Source organism: Pleurodeles waltl, chromosome 4_1 (assembly GCF_031143425.1).
Source record: "Pleurodeles waltl isolate 20211129_DDA chromosome 4_1, aPleWal1.hap1.20221129, whole genome shotgun sequence".
NCBI lineage: Eukaryota > Metazoa > Chordata > Amphibia > Caudata > Salamandridae > Pleurodeles > Pleurodeles waltl.
This window is the reverse complement of record NC_090442.1, coordinates 542,287,463-542,309,147: the sequence shown is the minus strand read 5'-3', so window position 1 is coordinate 542,309,147 and position 21,685 is coordinate 542,287,463. Positions and strand designations below refer to the sequence as shown.

Below are 21,685 nucleotides of genomic sequence, written 5' to 3'. Positions count from 1 at the left end.
TGCAGCATGTCTTATGCCACCCTGGGGACCTCTCACTCAGCACAGACACACTGCTTGCCAGCTTGTGTGTGCTAGTGAGGACAAAACGAGTAAGTCGACATGGCACTCCCCTCAGGGTGCCATGCCAGCCTCTCACTGCCTATGCAGTATAGGTAAGACACCCCTCTAGCAGGCCTTACAGCCCTAAGGCAGGGTGCACTATACCATAGGTGAGGGTACCAGTGCATGAGCATGGTACCCTTACAGTGTCTAAACAAAACCTTAGACATTGTAAGTGCAGGGTAGCCATAAGAGTATATGGTCTGGGAGTCGGTCAAACACGAACTCCACAGCACCATAATGGCTACACTGAAAACTGGGAAGTTTGGTATCAAACTTCTCAGCACAATAAATGCACACTGAGGCCAGTGTACATTTTATTGCAAAATACACCCCAGAGGGCACCTTAGAGGTGCCCCCTGAAACTTAACCGACTATCTGTGTAGGCTGACTAGTTCCAGCAGCCTGCCACTCTAGAGACATGTTGCTGGCCCCATGGGGAGAGTGCCTTTGTCACTCTGAGGCCAGTAACAAAGCCTGCACTGGGTGGAGATGCTAACACCTCCCCCAGGCAGGAGCTGTAACACCTGGCGGTGAGCCTCAAAGGCTCACCCCTTTGTCACAGCACCGCAGGACACTCCAGCTAGTGGAGTTGCCCGCCCCCTCCGGCCCGGCCCCCACTTTTGGCGGCAAGGCCGGAGAAAATAATGAGAATAACAAGGAGGAGTCACTGGCCAGTCAGGACAGCCCCTAAGGTGTCCTGAGCTGAGGTGACTCTAACTTTTAGAAATCCTCCATCTTGCAGATGGAGGATTCCCCCAATAGGGTTAGGATTGTGACCCCCTCCCCTTGGGAGGAGACACAAAGAGGGTGTACCCACCCTCAGGGCTAGTAGCCATTGGCTACTAACCCCCCAGACCTAAACACGCCCTTAAATTTAGTATTTAAGGGCTACCCTGAACCCTAGAAAATTAGATTCCTGCAACTACCAGAAGAAGGACTGCCTAGCTGAAAACCCCTGCAGAGGAAGACCAGAAGACGACTACTGCCTTGGCTCCAGAAACTCACCGGCCTGTCTCCTGCCTTCCAAAGATCCTGCTCCAGCGACGCCTTCCAAAGGGACCAGCGACCTCGACATCCTCTGAGGACTGCCCCTGCTTCGAAAAGACAAGAAACTCCTGAGGACAGCGGACCTGCTCCAAGAAAGGCTGCAACTTTGTTTCCAGCAGCTTTGAAAGAACCCTGCAAGCTCCCCGCAAGAAGCGTGAGACTTGCAACACTGCACCCGGCGACCCCGACTCGGCTGGTGGAGATCCAACACCTCAGGAGGGACCCCAGGACTACTCTGATACTGTGAGTACCAAAACCTGTCCCCCCTGAGCCCCCACAGCGCCGCCTGCAGAGGGAATCCCGAGGCTTCCCCTGACCGCGACTCTTTGAATCCAAAGTCCCGACGCCTGGGAGAGACCCTGCACCCGCAGCCCCCAGGACCTGAAGGACCGGACTTTCACTGGAGAAGTGACCCCCAGGAGTCCCTCTCCCTTGCCCAAGTGGAGGTTTCCCCGAGGAACCCCCCCCTTGCCTGCCTGCAGCGCTGAAGAGATCCCGAGATCTCGCATAGACTAACATTGCGAACCCGACGCTTGTTTCTACACTGCACCCGGCCGCCCCCGCGCTGCTGAGGGTGAAATTTCTGTGTGGGCTTGTGTCCCCCCCCGGTGCCCTACAAAACCCCTCTGGTCTGCCCTCCGAAGACGCGGGTACTTACCTGCAAGCAGACCGGAACCGGGGCACCCCCTTCTCTCCTTTCTAGCCTATGTGTTTTGGGCACCACTTTGAACTCTGCACCTGACCAGCCCTGAGCTGCTGGTGTGGTGACTTTGGGGTTGCTCTGAACCCCCAACGGTGGGCTACCTTGGACCAAGAACTGAACCCTGTAAGTGTCTTACTTACCTGGTAAAACTAACAACAACTTACCTCCCCTAGGAACTGTGAAAATTGCACTAAGTGTCCACTTTTAAAACAGCTATTTGTCAATAACTTGTAAAGTATACATGCAATTTTTATGCTTTAAAGTTCCTAAAGTACTTACCTGCAATACCTTTCGAATGAGATATTACATGTAGAATTTGAACCTGTGGTTCTTAAAATAAACTAAGAAAATATATTTTTCTATACAAAAACCTATTGGCTGGATTTGTCTCTGAGTGTGTGTACCTCATTTATTGTCTATGTGTATGTACAACAAATGCTTAACACTACTCCTTGGATAAGCCTACTGCTCGACCACACTACCACAAAATAGAGCATTGGTATTATCTATTTTTACCACTATTTTACCTCTAAGGGGAACCCTTGGACTCTGTGCATGCTATTCCTTACTTTGAAATAGCACATACAGAGCCAACTTCCTACACAGCAAACCAGTGGCGTATTGCAAATTCACAGGCTTTGTTGGCCAGATACGATAGGGCTCATTGGGACGAAATGCAACATTTTATAGAACATTTGCCCAAGGAGTTCCACAAAAGAGCACAGCAAGTAGTTGAAGGACAGAGTATCTCCAACAATCAGATACGGTCAGCTATGGATGCTGCAGACACAGCTGCTAGAACTGTCAACACAGCAGTGACAATAAGGAGACATGCATGGCTGCGTACATCAGGATTTAAACCAGAAATACAGCAAGCTGTGCTCAATATGCCATTTAACGGACAGCAGTTGTTTGGGCCGGAGGTGGACACTGCTATCGAAAAACTTAAGAAGGACACTGACACGGCCAAAGCCATGGGCACACTCTACTCCCCACAGAGCAGAGGCACATTTCGAAAAACAGTTTCGAGGGGGGTTTCGAGGGCAAAGCACAGAACCCACGACCTCACAAACAAGGCCCACTTATCAGAGCCAATATCTGCGTGGAAGTTTTCGGGGACAATATAGAGGGGGACAGTTCCAAAAAAATAGAGGAAGTCCCAAAACTCCTCAAAATAAGCAGTGACTTACAAGTCACACATCCCCAACACATAACACCTGTGGGGGGGGGAGACTAAGCAAGTTTTACAAACATTGGGAGGAAATAACAACAGATACTTGGGTACTGGCAATTATCCAGCATGGTTATTACATAGAATTTCTCAAATTCCCTCCAAACGTTCCACCGAAAACACACAATATGTCAAAACAACATATAGATCTTCTAGGACTAGAAGTTCAGGCGTTGCTACAGAAAGAAGCAATAGAATTAGTACCAAACCAACAGAAAGGAACAGGAGTTTACTCTCTGTACTTTCTCATACCCAAAAAAGACAAGAGTCTGAGACCTATATTAGATCTCAGAACATTAAATACCTACATCAAATCAGATCACTTTCACATGGTGACATTACAAGACGTAATCCCACTGCTCAAACAACAAGACTACATGACAACACTAAACCTAAAGGATGCATATTTCCATATACCGATACATCCTTCACACAGAAAGTACTTAAGGTTTGTATTCCAAGGGGTACACTACCAATTCAAGGTGTTGCCGTTCGGAATAACAACTGCACCAAGAGTTTTTACAAAATGCCTAGCAGTCATAGCTGCACATATCAGAAGGCAGCAAATACATGTGTTCCCGTACCTAGACGATTGGTTAATCAAAACAAACACGCTAGAACGGTGTTCACAACACACAAAGTAGGTCATAGAAACCCTCCACAAACTAGGTGTTCGATGGCATCTGTCGCTGTAGATACACATGTTGTGCATAGCCCGCCATCTGGTGTTGGGTCGGAGTGTTAAAAGTTGTTTTTCTTCGAAGAAGTCTTTCGAGTCACTGGACCGAGTGACTCCTCCTTTTGTCTCCATTGCGCATGGGCGTCGACTCCATCTTCGATTGTTTTCTTTCCGCCATCGGGTTCGGACGTGTTCCTGTCGCTCCGAGTTTCGGAACGGAAAGTTAGCTAACTATCGGAAGATTACGTCGGTATTGTTGCGTTCGGGATCGGCTTGGATAGAATCGACACCGCATCGAAGTTTGAAGAGCTCCGGTGCCCTTCGGGGTAGCTTTCGATCCCCCGTCGGGGCCTGGTCGGCCCGACCGCGTGTCAGACAACGCAAATGGAACGGGCCCCGTTTCGTTTCTGTCCCAAATGCCACAACAAATACCCGTATTCAGACTAACACTTGGTCTGTAACCTGTGCCTGTCGCCTGAGCACAGTGAAGAGACTTGCGAGGCCTGTCGTGCGTTCCGGTCCTGAAAGACACTCCGTGACCGTCGAGCCAGAAGACTTCAGATGGCGTCCACGCCGACAGCACACCGAGAGTTCGAGGAACAAGAGGAGGAAGAAGCCTTCTCGATCCACGAATCGGACTCCGAGGAATTCGACAATCAAAGAACTGTGAGTAAGACGTCGAAGGCAACACACAAGAAAAGTGACAAGGCCCAGGGGACGCCACTGCCACCAGGCCATGGCGCGACCCATAAATTCGGTGACCGACCGTCGGCACCGAAAAAGGCCGAAACAGTGCCGAGATCGTCCGACTCCGGTCGAGACACCGGCACGCAGCCTGCTCGGGACCGAGACAGTGCTGCTGAAAAAGATCGATGCCGAGATAGCGGTGCCGAAACGGCTCGACGCCGAGACAGTGGCACCGAGGAAGATCGACGCCGAGAGGTTTCGACTCCAAAAAAGAAAAAAGTCACCTCGGAGCCGAAAAAGAGTACAGACAGGGTTTCGGTGCAAAAACGAGCCGCAACCGACCCAGTTACCGGTTCCTATTCAGAGGAGCAATCACTATCCTCTCAGATGCGAAAGCATAGATTTGAGGAAGAGTTGCAATCCACCGAAGTGGACCATACGCAGAAACGTATTTTCATACAGGAAGGAACAGGGAAAATAAGCACCCTTCCCCCAATTAGGAGAAAAAGGAGACTGGAGTTTCAAACAGACCAAGCACCACAAACAAAAATGGTGAAAAAGGTAACTCCGCCACCCTCTCCTCCACCCTCTCCTCCACCTGTAACTAACGTTTCACCAGCACAAACTCCATCACATTCCCCGGCTCACACCACCGCGAGCCAAGGTGACCAGGACCAAGACGCTTGGGACTTATACGACGCCCCAGTGTCGGACAACAGTCCAGAGGCGTATCCCACAAAGCCCTCACCACCAGAAGACAGCACGGCTTATTCACAAGTGGTGGCTAGAGCGGCAGAGTTCCACAACGTAAACCTCCACTCAGAACCAGTCGAGGATAACTTCTTATTCAACACCCTCTCCTCCACCCACAGCTCCTACCAAAGCTTGCCTATGTTCCCAGGAATGCTTCGGCACGCAAAGGAAATCTTCAAGGAGCCGGTCAAGAGTAGGGCAATAACACCAAGGGTGGAAAAGAAATATAAAGCACCTCCCACAGACCCTGTTTTCATCACCACACAGCTGCCACCAGATTCCGTCGTAGTAGGAGCAGCTCGCAAGAGAGCCAACTCCCACACATCTGGAGATGCACCACCCCCAGATAAAGAGAGCCGCAAGTTCGATGCAGCCGGAAAGAGAGTCGCAGCACAGGCTGCAAACCAGTGGCGCATCGCTAACTCCCAAGCACTACTTGCGCGCTATGACAGAGCCCATTGGGACGAGATGCAACACCTCATTGAGCATCTACCCAAGGAACTACAAAAGAGGGTGAAGCAGGTGGTTGAGGAAGGACAGAACATATCTAATAATCAGATACGCTCCTCTATGGACGCAGCGGACACAGCTGCGAGAACAATTAACACATCTGTAACTATAAGACGGCACGCATGGCTACGAACGTCTGGGTTTAAACCAGAGATACAGCAGGCAGTGCTCAATATGCCATTCAATGAAAAACAACTGTTCGGACCAGAGGTGGACACGGCAATTGAGAAACTGAAAAAAGACACTGACACTGCTAAAGCCATGGGCGCACTCTACTCCCCGCAGAGCAGAGGCACTTACGGCCTCTTCCGCAAGACAACCTTTAGAGGGGGGGTTCGGGGTCAGGCCACACAAGCCAGCACCTCACAGACAACACCGTCCAGCTACCAGGGACAGTATCAGAGGGGAGGCTTTCGGGGCCAATACAGAGGACAATTCCCTAGGAATAGAGGAAAATTTCAAAGCCCCAAAACCCCTACAACCAAGCAGTGACTCACATGTCACTCATCCCCTCCACACAACACCAGTGGGGGGAAGAATAGGTCAGTATTACCAAGCATGGGAGGAAATAACTACAGACACTTGGGTCTTAGCAATTATCCAACATGGTTATTGCATAGAATTTCTACAAATCCCTCCAAACATACCACCAAAAGCACAGAATTTATCAAAACAACATTCAGACCTTCTGGAAACAGAAGTTCAAGCATTATTGCAAAAGAACGCAATAGAACTAGTACCAGAAACACAAATAAACACAGGAGTTTATTCACTGTACTTCCTAATACCAAAAAAGGACAAAACACTGAGACCAATCCTAGACCTCAGAACACTAAACACCTACATCAAATCAGAACACTTTCACATGGTCACGCTACAAGAGGTGTTACCATTGCTAAAACAACAGGACTACATGACAACCTTAGATCTCAAAGACGCGTATTTCCACATACCAATACATCAGTCGCACAGGAAATACCTCAGGTTTGTATTCAAAGGAATACATTACCAATTCAAAGTATTGCCGTTTGGTTTAACAACCGCGCCAAGAGTCTTTACAAAATGTCTAGCAGTAGTGGCTGCACACATCAGAAGGCAACAGATACACGTAGTCCCGTATCTAGACGACTGGCTAATCAAGACCAACTCACTGACAAAGTGCTCACACCACACAAATCAGGTCATACAAACCCTCTACAAACTCGGTTTCACCATCAACTATGCAAAATCACACATTCTGCCGTGCAAAGTACAACAATACCTAGGAGCCATAATAGACACAACAAAAGGATTAGCCACTCCAAGTCCACAGAGAATTCAAAATTTCAACAAGATCATACAACGCATGTATCCAACACAGAGAATACAAGCAAAAATGATATTACAACTCCTAGGCATGATGTCCTCATGCATAGCCATTGTCCCGAACGCAAGACTGCACATGAGGCCCTTACAACAGTGCCTAGCATCACAATGGTCACAAGCACAGGGTCACCTTCTAGATCTGGTGTTGATAGACCGCCAAACATACCTCTCGCTTCTATGGTGGAACAGTATAAATTTAAACAAAGGGCGGCCTTTCCAAGACCCAGTGCCACAATACGTAATAACGACAGATGCTTCCATGACGGGGTGGGGAGCACACCTCGATCAACACAGCATACAAGGACAATGGGACGTACATCAAACAAAACTGCACATAAATCACCTGGAACTGCTAGCAGTTTTTCAAGCACTAAAAGTATTCCAACCAATCATAACTCTCAAGTACATTCTTGTCAAAACAGACAACATGACAACAATGTATTATCTAAACAAACAGGGGGGGGGACACACTCACCGCAGCTGAGCCTTCTAGCACAAAAGATATGGCGCTGGGCAATTCACAACCACGTTCGCCTAATAGCACAGTTTATTCCAGGGATCCAGAATCAACTTGCAGACAATCTCTCTCGAGATCACCAACAGGTCCACGAATGGGAAATTCACCCCCAAATTCTAAACACTTACTTCAAACTTTGGGGAACACCTCAAATAGACTTATTTGCAACAAAGGAGAACGCAAAATGCCAAAACTTCGCATCCAGATACCCACACAGGCAGTCTCATGGCAATGCCCTATGGATGAACTGGTCAGGGATATTTGCGTACGCTTTTCCCCCTCTCCCTCTCCTTCCATATCTAGTAAACAAATTGAGTCAAAACAAACTCAAACTCATACTGATAGCACCAACATGGGCAAGGCAACCTTGGTACACAACACTGCTAGACCTATCAGTAGTACCACACGTCAAGTTGCCCAACAGGCCAGATCTGTTAACACAACACAAACAACAGATCAGGCATCCAAACCCAGCATCGCTGAATCTAGCAATCTGGCTCCTGAAATCCTAGAATTCGGACACTTAAACCTCACACAAGAATGTATGGAAGTCATAAAGCAAGCTAGAAAACCATCCACTAGACACTGCTATGCAAGCAAATGGAAAAGGTTTGTTTGCTACTGCCATCAGAATCAAATTCAACCATTACACGCATCTCCAAAGGATGTAGTGGGCTACTTACTACACTTACAAAAATCGAACCTGGCCTTCTCTTCCATTAAAATACACCTCGCAGCAATATCTGCATACCTGCAGATTACCCATTCAACTTCACTATTTAGGATACCTGTCATTAAAGCGTTTATGGAAGGCCTCAAAAGAATTATACCACCAAGGACACCACCCGTTCCTTCATGGAACCTCAACATCGTCTTAACAAGACTCATGGGTCCACCCTTTGAACCTATGCATTCTTGCGAACTACAATTCCTAACCTGGAAAGTTGCATTTCTCATCGCCATCACATCTCTAAGAAGAGTAAGTGAAATTCAGGCGTTTACAATACAAGAACCTTTTATCCAACTACACAAAAATAAGGTAGTCCTAAGGACTAATCCTAAATTTTTACCGAAGGTTATTTCACCATTCCACCTAAATCAAACGGTAGAACTACCAGTATTCTTCCCACAGCCAGATTCCGTAGCTGAGAGGGCACTACATACATTAGATGTCAAAAGAGCATTAATGTACTACATTGACAGAACAAAGAACATCAGAAAAACTAAACAGCTATTTATTGCATTCCAAAAACCTCATGCAGGAAACCCAATATCAAAACAAGGTATAGCCAGATGGATAGTTAAGTGCATCCAAATCTGCTACCTTAAAGCAAAACGACAGCTGCCCATTACACCAAGGGCACACTCAACCAGAAAGAAAGGTGCCACCATGGCCTTTCTAGGAAATATTCCAATGCACGAAATATGTAAGGCAGCCACATGGTCTACGCCTCACACGTTCACCAAGCACTACTGTGTAGACGTGCTATCCGCACAACAAGCCACAGTAGGTCAAGCCGTGTTAAGAACCTTATTTCAAACTACTTCCACTCCTACAGGCTGAGCCACCGCTTTTGGGGAGATAACTGCTTACTAGTCTATGCACAACATGTGTATCTACAGCGACAGATGCCATCGAACTGAAAATGTCACTTACCCAGTGTACATCTGTTCGTGGCATCAGTCGCTGAAGATTCACATGTGCCCACCCGCCTCCCCGGGAGCCTGTAGCAGTTCGGAAGTTAGCTTAAGCTTTGTACATTTGTAAATATATTATTTAAACCTTAAATAGGTACATACTTAGTCACTCCATTGCATGGGCACTATTACTACAACACAACTCCTACCTCACCCTCTGCGGGGAAAACAATCGAAGATGGAGTCGACGCCCATGCGCAATGGAGACAAAAGGAGGAGTCACTCGGTCCCGTGACTCGAAAGACTTCTTCGAAGAAAAACAACTTGTAACACTCCGACCCAACACCAGATGGCGGGCTATGCACAACATGTGAATCTTCAGCGACTGATGCCACGAACAGATGTACACTGGGTAAGTGACATTTTCATTCTCGATCAACTACACAAAGTCACACCTTCTGCCGTGTCAAACACAGCAATACTTAGGGGCGACAATCAACACAGCAAAAGGGATTGCCACGCCAAGCTCACAAAGGGTTCAGGCATTTCACCATTTAATACAGACCATGTATCCAAAACAAAAAATACAAGTCAAAACAGTTATGAAACTCCTAGGCATGATGTCCTCATGCATAGCCATTGTCCCAAACGCAAGGTTACACATGCGGCCCTTACAACAGTGCCTAGCATCACAATGGTCACAGGCACAGGGTCAACTTCTAGATCTGGTGTTGGTAGACCGCCAAACATACATCTCGCTTCAATGGTGGAACAGTATAAATTTAAACCAAGGGCGGCCTTTCCAAGACCCAGTGCCACAATATGTAATAACCACAGATGCCTCCATGATAGGGTGGGGAGCACACCTCAATCAACACAGCATCCAAGGACAATGGGACACTTAGCAAAAACAGTTTCACATAAATCACTTAGAACTATTGGCAGTATTTCTAGCGCTCAAAGCTTTTCAACCCATAATAAGCCACAAACACATTCTTGTCAAAACAGACAACATGACAACGATGTATTACCTAAACAAACAGGGAGGGACACACTCAACGCAGTTGTGTCTCCTGACACAGAAAATATGGCATTGGGCGATTCACAACCACATTCGCCTAATAGCACAATTTATTCCAGGAATTCAGAATCAGTTAGCAGACAATCTCTCTCGGGATCACCAACAGATCCACGAATGGGAGATTCACCCCCAAATACTAAACATTTACTTCCAAAGTTGGGGAACACCACAAATAGATCTATTTGCAACAAAGGAAAACGCAAAATGCCAAAACTTCACATCCAGGTACCCACAAGATCAGTCTCAGGGCAATGCGTTATGGATGAGTTGGTCAGGGATATTTGCTTACGCTTTTCCCCCTCTCCCACTCCTTCCATATCTAGTAAACAAGCTGAGTCAAAACAAACTCAAACTCATACTAATAGCACCAACATGGGCAAGGCAACCTTGGTACACAACACTACTAGACCTCTCAGTAGTGCCTCATGTCAAACTACCAAACATACCAGATCTGTTAACGCAACACAAACAACAGATCAGACACCCAAACCCAGCATCGCTGAATCTAGCAATCTGGCTCCTGAAGTCCTAGAGTTCGGACATTTAGACCTGACACAGGAATGTATGGAGGTCATAAAACAAGTTAGAAAACCTACCACTAGACATTGCTATGCAAATAAGTGGAAAAGATTTGTTTATTACTGCCATAATAATCAAATTCAACCCTTACACGCATCTGCCAAAGACATCGTAGGATACTTACTACATTTGCAAAAATCAAAGCTAGCTTTTTCTTCCATTAAAATATATCTTACAGCAATTTCAGCTTACCTGCACATTACGCACTCAACTTCTCTATTTAGAATACCAGTCATAAAAGCATTTATGGAAGGTCTAAAGAGAATTATACCACCAAGAACACCACCAGTTCCTTCATGGCACCTCGACATTGTCTTAACACGACTCATGGGTCCACCTTTTGAGCCCATGCACTCTTGTGAAATGCAATACTTAACATGGAAAGTTGCATTTTTGCTTGCCATCACATCTCTAAGAAGAGTAAGTGAAATTCAAGCATTTACCATACAAGAACCATTTATTCAGATACACAAGCATAAAGTAGTTCTACGAACAAATCCTAAATTTTTACCAAAAGTCATATCACCGTTCCACTTAAATCAAACAGTAGAATTACCAGTGTTCTTTCCACAGCCAGATTCTGTAGCTGAAAGAGCACTACATACATTAGACATCAAAAGAGCGTTAATGTACTACATTGACAGAACAAAACTTATTCGAAAAACAAAACAATTATTTATTGCCTTTCAAAAACCTCATACAGGAAATCCAATTTCTAAACAAGGCATTGCTAGATGGATAGTTAAGTGCATTCAAACCTGTTATCTTAAAGCAAAAAGAGAACTGCCTATTACACCAAAGGCACACTCAACCAGAAAGAAAGGTGCTACCATGGCCTTTCTAGGAAATATTCCAATGACCGAAATATGTAAGGCAGCTACATGGTCTACGCCTCATACATTTACCAAACACTACTGTGTAGATGTGTTAACGGCACAACAAGCCACAGTAGGTCAAGCAGTACTACGAACATTGTTTCAAACAACTTCAACTCCTACAGGCTGAACCACCGCTTTTGGGGAGATAACTGCTTACTAGTCTAGGCACAGCATGTGTATCTGCAGCTACACATGCCATCGAACGGAAAATGTCACTTACCCAGTGTAGGAAGTTGGCTCTGTATGTGCTATTTAAAAGTAAGGAATAGCATGCACAGAGTCCAAGGGTTCCCCTTAGAGGTAAGATAGTGGCAAAAAGAGATAATACTAATGCTCTATTTTTGTGGTAGTGTGGTCGAGCAGTAGGCTTATCAAAGGAGTAGTGTTAAGCATTTGTTGTACATACACACAGGCAATAAATGAGGAACACACACTCGGAGACAAATCCAGCCAATAGGTTTTGATATAGAAAAATATCTTTTCTTAGTTTATTTTAAGAACCACAGGTTCAAATTCTACATGGAATATCTCATTTGAAAGGTATTGCAGGTAAGTACTTTAGGAACTTTGAATAATTACAGTAGCGTATATACTTTTCACATAAAACACAAATAGCTGTTTTAAAAGTGGACACAGTGCAATTTTCACAGTTCCTGGGGGAGGTAAGTTATTGTTAGTTTTAGCAGGTAAGTAAATCACTTTCAAGTCTCAGGTTTGGGTCCAAGGTAGCCCACCGTTGGGGGTTCAGAGCAACCCCAAAGTTACCACACCAGCAGCTCAGGGCCGGTCAGGTGCAGAGGTCAAAGAGGTGCCCAAAACACATAGGCTTCAATGGAGAGAAGGGGGTGCCCCGGTTCCGGTCTGCCAGCAGGTAAGTACCCGCGTCTTCGGAGGGCAGACCAGGGGGGTTTTGTAGGGCACTGGGGGGGACACAAGTCAGCACAAAAAGTACACCTTCAGCAGCGCGGGGGCGGCCGGGTGCAGTTTGCAAACACGCGTCGGGTTTTCAATGAGAGACCAAGGGATCTCTTCAGCGGTGAAGGCAGGCAAGGGGGGGGTCTCCTCGGGGTAGCCACCACCTGGGCACGGGAGAGGGCCTCCTGGGGGTCACTCCTGCACTGAAGTTCCGTTCCTTCAGGTGCTGGGGGCTGCGGGTGCAGGGTCTTTTCCAGCCGTCGGGTTTTCAGAATCAGGCAGTTGCGGTCAGGGGGAGCCTGGGGATTCCCTCTGCAGGCGTCGCTGTGGGGGCTCAGGGGGGACAACTTTGGTTACTCACAGTCTCGGAGTCGCCGGAGGGTCCTCCCTGAGGTGTTGGTTCTCCACCAGTCGATTCGGGGTCGCCGGGTGCAGTGTTGCAAGTCTCACGCTTCTTGCGGGGAGTTGCAGGGGTCTTTAAATCTGCTCCCTTGAAACAAAGTTGCAGTCTTTTTGGAGCAGGGACGCTGTCCTCTGGAGTTTCTTGTCTTTCTTGAAGCAGGGCAGTCCTCTGAGGATTCAGAGGTCGCTGGTCCTTTGGAAAGCGTCGCTGGAGCAGGTTTCTTTGGAAGGCAGGAGACAGGCCGGTAGGACTGGGGCCAAAGCAGTTGGTGTCTTCTGTTCTTCTTCTGCAGGGGTTTTTCAGCTCAGCAGTCCTCTTCTTCTTGCAGTTTCAGGAATCTAAATTCTTAGGTTCAGGGAAGCCCTTAAATACTAAATTTAAGGGCGTGTTTAGGTCTGGGGGGTTAGTAGCCAATGGCTACTAGCCCTGAGGGTGGGTACACCCTCTTTGTGCCTCCTCCCAAGGGGAGGGGGTCACATTCCTATCCCTATTGGGGGAATCCTCCTTCTACCAGATGGAGGATTTCTAAAAGTCAGAGTCACCTCAGCTCAGGACACCTTAGGGGCTGTCCTGACTGGCCAGTGACTCCTCCTTGTTTTTCTCATTATCTCTCCTGGACTTGCCGCCAAAAGTGGGGGCTGGGTCCAGGGGGCGGGCATCTCCACTAGCTGGAGTGCCCTGGGGCATTGTAACACGAAGCTTGAGCCTTTGAAGCTCACTGCTAGGTGTTACAGTTCCTGCAGGGGGAGGTGTGAAGCACCTCCACCCAGAGGAGGCTTTGTTTCTGTCCTCAGAGAGCACAAAGGCTCTCACCGCATGGGGTCAGAAACTCGTCTCTCAGCAGCAGGCTGGCAGAGACCAGTCAGTCCTGCACTGAACAATTGGGTAAAATACAGGGGGCTTCTCTAAGAGGCCCTCTGTGTGCATTTTTTAATAAATCCAATACTGGCATCAGTGAGGGTTTATTATTCTGAGAAGTTTGATACCAAACTTCCCAGTATTCTGTGTAGCCATTATGGAGCTGTGGAGTTCGTTTTTGACAGACTCCCAGACCATATACTCTTATGGCTACCCTGCACTTACAATGTCTAAGGTTTTGCTTAGACACTGTAGGGGCATAGTGCTCATGCACATATGCCCTCACCTGTGGTATAGTGCACCCTGCCTTAGGGCTGTAAGGCCTGCTAGAGGGGTGACTTACCTATGCCACAGGCAGTGTGAGGTTGGCATGGCACCCTGAGGGGAGTGCCTTGTCGACTTAGTCATTTTCTCCCCACCAGCACACACAAGCTGGCAAGCAGTGTGTCTGTGATGAGTGAGGGGTCCCTAGGGTGGCATAAGACATGCTGCAGCCCTTAGAGACCTTCCCTGTCATCAGGTCCCTTGGTATCAGGGGTAGCAGTTACAAGGGACTTACCTGGGTGCCAGGGTTGTGCCAATTGTGGAGACAATGGTACATTTTAGGTGAAAGAACACTGGTGCTGGGGCCTGGTTAGCAGGGTCCCAGCACACTTCTCAGTCCAGTCCGCATCAGTATCAGGCAAAAAGTGGGGGGTAACTGCAACAGGGAGCCATTTCTTTACACCCAGTGTACATCTGTTCGTGGCATTAGTCGCTGCAGATTCACATGCACCCACCTGCCTCCCCGGGAGCCTGTAGCCGTTCAGAAGTTGATCTTGAACATTTGTAAATTCGTAAATTTGTAAATACATAACTTTAAACTACACTAGGTACATACCTATTCACTCCATTGCATGGGCACTATTACTAGTATACACAACTCCTACCTACTGCGTCATAGGCTTATGGATCGGACTCCATTTCGATTCTGTCCTCGGTGCCACGCCAAGTTCCCCTACACCGACCAGCATTCGGTGTGCAGCCTCTGCCTTTCTCTCGACCACCAAGAAGAGACCTGCAAGGCGTATCTGTCCTTTCAATCGAAGAAGTCCTTACGAGATCGAAGAGCAAGGCAGTTGGAGATGGCGCCAAAGTCCACAGAGCAAACGCCTGACATCTTTGGTGAGGAATAGGCACAGACTGAAGTCTTCATTCGAGACTCTGACTGAGATTCATATGAGGACAGCCAGGTACTCCCTGCTGTGCAGTATGTGAGTACACCTGCCCCTTCCCGTCAAAAACATACTAAGAATCACAGAAGACCTTTGGTCTACCACTGCTTGCTGGCCATGGTTCAACCCGAAAACAACAAATCGTTGACCAGCCCTCTGGTTCACCGCCAAAAACATCCAAGACTCACTCCCACAAACAGACTGTCACACCTGTTTCGGCGTCGAGTCGAAAGATGGAGGCTTCCACTTCAGAACCGAGTCGGCTTCAGACCACATCGGAGCCAAAACATCCACGCTCCTCTTCAGAGTCAAAACATCAAAGCCCATCTTCAGAGCTGAAAACACTTTCCCCTACTGATCAGACTACTTTTTCGGCCCATATGAAGCATGCTGCCACCAAGCTTTCTGAGCATTAATTAGGACGCAGAAAACAGGTTTCATCTTCAGAACAGGAGGGAGATGAAACAGACATTAGACCCATTCTTGAGGTCATGGACCAAAAACAAAGGAGGATTCAAATCCAGAAAGACTAAAAAGATAATTGCCTTTCAGCCTCCAATTACAAAGAGGAAATTAGCATTCCAATAAAGTTTGGATGCTGGCCCCTCCCCAGTGAAAATATTTAAACATAAAAGCCAAAGACTGTACAGCTTTCTCCACTGCGTTCGCCTTATCTTCTTTCTTCTCCACCAGCTTCACCCACACAGTATCATGCTTCTTCACATGGGGACTATATGGGTGATAGTATTTTCAACATGGATCCATGGGACATCTATGACTCTGGCCCAATCCCACCCAATGATCCTGATTCTTATCCCACAAGACAGTCTCCACCTAAGGATACCACAGCCTATAATCAAGTCATTTCCAGAGCAGCCGGCCATCACAGTGTGCAGATGCACTCTGAGCCAATAGAAGAGGATTTTCTATTTAACACTCTTTCCTCAACCCACAAACAATATTAATGTTTGCTAATGTTGCCGGGTATGCTGAAACATGCCGATTACATTTTCAAAGAGCCAGTGAAGTCCAGGATATTAACACCTAGAATAGATAAAAAATATAAAGCGGCACAAACTGATTCAGTTTTTATTTCACAGCAGTTTCTGCCAGATTCCATCATAGTCAGTGCAACCAGAAAACAGGCAAATAGCCAGTCCACAGGGGATACTCCTTCCCCTGATAAAGAAAGCTGCAAATTCCAAGCAGCAGGCAAAAGAGTAGCAACTCTGGCTGCAAATCAGTGGTGAATTGCTAACTCCCAAGCTCTTTTAGCCAGGTACGACAGTACACATTGGGATGAGATGCAGGCGTTCCTGCAGTACCTCCCAAAGGAACATCCGAAAAGAGCACAACAGGTAGTGGAAGAGGGACAAGCCATTGCTAATAATCAGATCCGATCAGCACTAGACGCAGCTGACACAGCAGCTAGGGGAATAAACACTAGCGTCACAAGCCTTTTAATAAGCAGCAACTCTTTGGGCCAGAAGTGGATACAACCATTGATAAATTAAAAAAGGACTCTGAGACAGCAAAGGCCATGGGAGCCCTCTATAGAACACCTTTTCTGGGCTCATTGCGTAAACCTCAATTTAGAGGAGGCTTTAAGCCACAAACTTCAGAGGCCTCTACCTACCAACAATAACCGGGACAACAATAGTATCCCAGGGGATCTTTCAGGGGCTCTTATAAAGGACACAATTTCAGATCCAGAGGTAAATCCCCTGCCACAAGAGGTGCCTTCACCTCATCAAAGTGGTGACTTTCCCTGCATCCCCAAAAAGCATTCATTCCCTGTGGGAGGAAGACTGCAATAATTCCATTCTCATTGGCAACATATTACGACAGATCAATGGGTACTGTCAATTATCCGCAATGGTTATTGCCTAGAACCAATCTCCACTCCACCAAACATTCCACCCCGTTCACACAGGCTTTCTCTCAAACATAGCTCTGTTAAAACAAGAGGTAGAATCTCCTCTAATCAAAGGTGCAATAGAAATTGTTCCCACAGTCCGCAAGGGACAGGAGTATATTCTCTATACTTCCTCATACCAAAAAACAATGGCGCACTCAGACCAATTCTCGATCTCAGACCTCTAAATCAGTATATCCAGTCAGAGCATTTCCACACGGTCACTCTTCAGGATGTCATTTCCTTGTTACAAAAACAAGATTACATGACCGCATTAGATCTAAAAGACACTTACTTCCACATTCCTATACATCCAGCACAACGTAAATATTTAAGATTTGTTGATCGCAGGCAAGCACTATCAATTCAAAGTACTACTCTTTGGAGTAACCGCAGCGCCAAGGGTATTCACAAAATGTCTAGCAGTAGTTGCGGCATACCTCAGAAGACAGTACATATGTCTTCCCTTATCTGGACGACTGGTTAATAAAAGCCAGCACCATTCGAAACTGTCAACAACACACACAATACACAATAGATACCCTACACAAATTAGGGTTCTTAATCAATTACCAGAAATCTCACCTTCAGCCAGCACAAATTCAACCTTATCTAGGAGCAATTCTGAACACTCAGTCAGCAATGGCCTGCCCAAATCCACAACAAATCCAAGCAATTCACACTCCCATATTTCAATTGGAGGTCAGTCGAACTTACACAGTAAGGTTTGTCATGCAGCTATTGGGAATGATGGCATCATGCATAGCAATAGTGCCCAATGCACGTCTAAACATGAGACCACTGCAACAGTGTTTCTCACAACGATGTTCTCAGGCACAGGGTCAACTACAGGATTTAGTTTTGTTGGACCGCCAAACTTACAACTCTCTGCAATGGTGGAATCACAACAACTTATCAAAAGGGCGGCCATTTCAGGACCCTGTGCCACAGACCATAATCACCACAGATGCATCAATGACCGGTTTGGGAGCCCATCTCAACAATCTTACTATACAGGGAGAATGGGACTCAATCCAGGAAATTTACCACATAAACCACTTGGAATTGCTGGCAGTGTTCTTAGCACTCATAGCATTCCAACCACATATTATACACAAAACAGTCTTAATAAGGTCAGACGACATGACAACAATGTATTATCTGCAAAAACGGGGAGGGGGGCACATTCATCCCAATTGTCACTTTTGGCACAAACAATTTATCAATGGGCAATTCACAATCACATTTACCTGCTAGCCGAATACATCCGAGGGATACACAACCAGCTAGGGGACCTCTTAAGCACGATGCAGCAACAAATACACGAATGGGAGATTCACCTACAAGTACTTCAGTATTACTTTCAGATGTGGGGGAACACCAAACATAGACCTTTTCGCAACAAGCGAAATCGCAAAATGCCAAAACTTCGCATCCAGATACCCACACCCTCAATCCAAGGGCAATGCTCTATGGATCAATTGGTCAGGGATATTTGCTTACGCTTTTCCTCCGCTCCCAATAATTCTGTTTCTGGTCCACAAGATCAGTCACACTTCCCTCACTATAATACTCATAGCTCCCACGTGGGCATGTCAACATTGGTACACAACACTATTGGATCTGTCAGTAGTACCACATCACAAGCTCCCAAATAAACCAGACCTATTGACTCAAAGCAAGGGTCAGATCAGGCATCCCAATCCCAGTATGCTCAACCTGACGATTTGGCTCCTGAGGTCATAGAATTTGGATATCTACAGCTTCCACCTGTATGTATAGACATTCTAAAACAAGCACGTAAACCTACAAACAGGCAGTGCTACACAAATAAATAGAAACGTTTTGTATAAAACTGGCAACCTAAAAACATTGACCCACGTAAAGCATCAGTACAGGATACTGTATGTTATTTGCTTCATTTACCGAAAGCAAATCTTGGATGTTCAATGATTAATATTAATAGCAATATCAGCCGACCTCCAAAACAGACAACATACCTCTTTGTTTAGAATTCCTGTCATAAAAACTTTTATGGAAGGTCTTAAAAGAGTTATTCCACCTACAACTCCAGCAGCTCCTGCATGGAATCTTAACATTGTGCTCACAAGACTTATGGGTCCACCTTTTGAATTCAAAGATTCTTGCGCTCTTCAGTTTATCTCATGGAAGGTTACTATCCTTGTAGCAATTACTTCCTTAAGAAGAGTTAGTGAAATTCAAGCATTCACTTTGGAAGAAGACTTCTTCCAAGTACACAAACACAAAATAGTACATAGGACAAATCCAAAATGTTTTCCAAAGTGGTTTTACCATTTCACATTAATCAGTCAGTGGAATTCCCAGTCTTCTTTCCACAGCCAGATTCAGTTGCTGAAAGAGCTCTCCACACTCTTGATCTTACAAGAGTTCTCATGTATTATATAGACAAAAGGAAAGACTTCACAAAATCTCAACAACTTTTTGTGGCTTTCCATTAGCCTCATAAGGGTAATCCCATTTCCAAACAAGGATTGCCCAGATGGATAGTAAAGTGTATTCAAACTTGCAGTCTTAAAGCTAAAAGGCAACTATTAGTAACTCCTAAAGCACATTCTACTAGAAAGAAAGGAGCTTCAATGGCATTCTTGGGAAATATACCAATGGCAGACATATGCAAAGCAGCCACATGGTCCACACCACCCATTTACTAAACAGTACTGTGTGGATGTGTTCTCGACAACAAGCAAATGTTGGTCAAGCGGTGCTTAAAACACTATTTCAAACTACTTCAACTCCTACAGGCTAACCACTGCTTACTTGGGAGAGGGACTGCTTTTCAGTCTATGCACAGCATGTGTATCTGCAGCAACAAATGCCATCGAACGGAAAATGTCACTTACCCAGTGTACATCTGCTTGTGGCATGTAGTACTGCAGATTCACATGCGTCCTCCCTCCTCCCCAGAAGCCTGTAGCCGTTGTAGTACTTTATTATGTAAATATGTATATACATTGAATAGACATCATATATATCCCAACTCGGGCCTGGTCGGGTTGACTGCGTGTAAGCCTCCTGGATTGGACTCCATTCCGATTCTGTCCTAGGTGCCATGCTAAATACCCTTATACATACCAACACCTCATCTGTAATTTCTGCCTTTCCCCGACCATCGGGAAGAAAATTGTGAGGCTTGCAGATCCTTCCGGTCGAAAACACGCTCCGGGACAGAAGAGCACGGAGACTCGAGATGGCATCAAAAAGCACCGAACATCTCGACATCGAAGAGGAAGAAATCATGCAGACCGTTCGAGGATGCGACTCTGACCAGGATTCCGAGGAGGACAGACCGGTCACGGCAGGACAGCATGTGAGTACGCCTGCCCCTGTACCATATAAGCCGAAACACAAGGCCTTGGCGACGCCACTGCTGGAAGGTCATGGCTCAACCCGAAAGAAAACGCTCGGTGGCCAACCCACCAGCTCGGCACCGAAAAAGGCCACCCCTCCGAAGCCATCGAACTCGAGCCGAAGCTCCATCTCCGAACTGAGCAAACACCTCTCTTCCGAGTCGAAATCTCGAAAATCCTTTTTGGAGCCAAGACCATCTTCAACCCCATCTTTTTTTATACCGAAAAAGCTAGCTTCGGAGCCGAGACAACCTAGTTATATTGGGGAGCATGGACTTTCAAAAGCACTTAAAGAAAGCCTCAAAACTACTGAGGAGGACTCACAAATGGAAGCAATGGATGAAAGGCAAGGCAGGATTCATATCCATAAAGAAACTGGCAGAATTTTAACCGCACCTCCTCCAAAACCAAAGAGGAAATTTGCCTTTCAGGAGGGATTAGACACTACACAGCCTCCAGCTAAAGTGCCAAAAACAAAGGAGAGACCTCCACCTCCTCAATTTTCTCCTCCTCAGTCTCCTCCTTACTCTCCACATCTACATTTCTCTCCTCCTACCAGTCCTACACCTATGCAATCACCATCACACTCATTTGATTCACAGCAGGACAATGTGGATCCATGGGATCTTTATGATCCAGACCCCATTCCAGACAATAACCCAGATTGCTATCCCTCTAAGCCTTCACCACCAGAGGATAGTACAGGCTACACTCAAGTGATAGCTAGGGCGGCTTCATATCATAATGTCACCATGCATACTGAGTCATTAGAGGATGATTTCTTATTTAATACACTCTTCTCCACGCATGCAACATATCAGTCGCTTCCTATGCTCCCCGGCATGCTAAAACATGCTGACCACATATTTAGAGAGCCAGTAAAGGCAAGGATAATTACTCTTAGAGTGGAGAAAAAATATAAGCCACCTCCTTGCGATCCTGTCTATATTACCCAACAACTACCTCCAGACTCAGTAGTGGTAAGTGCTGCCAGGAAGAGAACGAGCTCACAGTCAGGTGATGCACCCCCACCAGACAAAGAGAGTAGTAAGTTTGGTGCAGCAGGGAAAAGGGTAGCATCTCAGGCAGCCAACCAGTGGAGAATAGCCAACTCAGGCATTGTTGGCTAGATATGACAGGGCCCACTGGGACAAGATGAGATATAATCCAGCATCTCCCCAAAGAACAGCAAAAAAGGGCACAACAGATAGTGGAGGAAGG

General features: G+C 46.4%; 1 protein-coding gene across 1 annotated transcript in view; it reads left to right on the top strand.

Annotated features, from left to right (window-relative positions):
• Positions 1-21,685, top strand: part of CAPZA2 (capping actin protein of muscle Z-line subunit alpha 2) — a 260,949-nt gene that overhangs the window by 151,702 nt on the left and 87,562 nt on the right. The gene's annotated exons all lie outside the window — the stretch shown is intronic.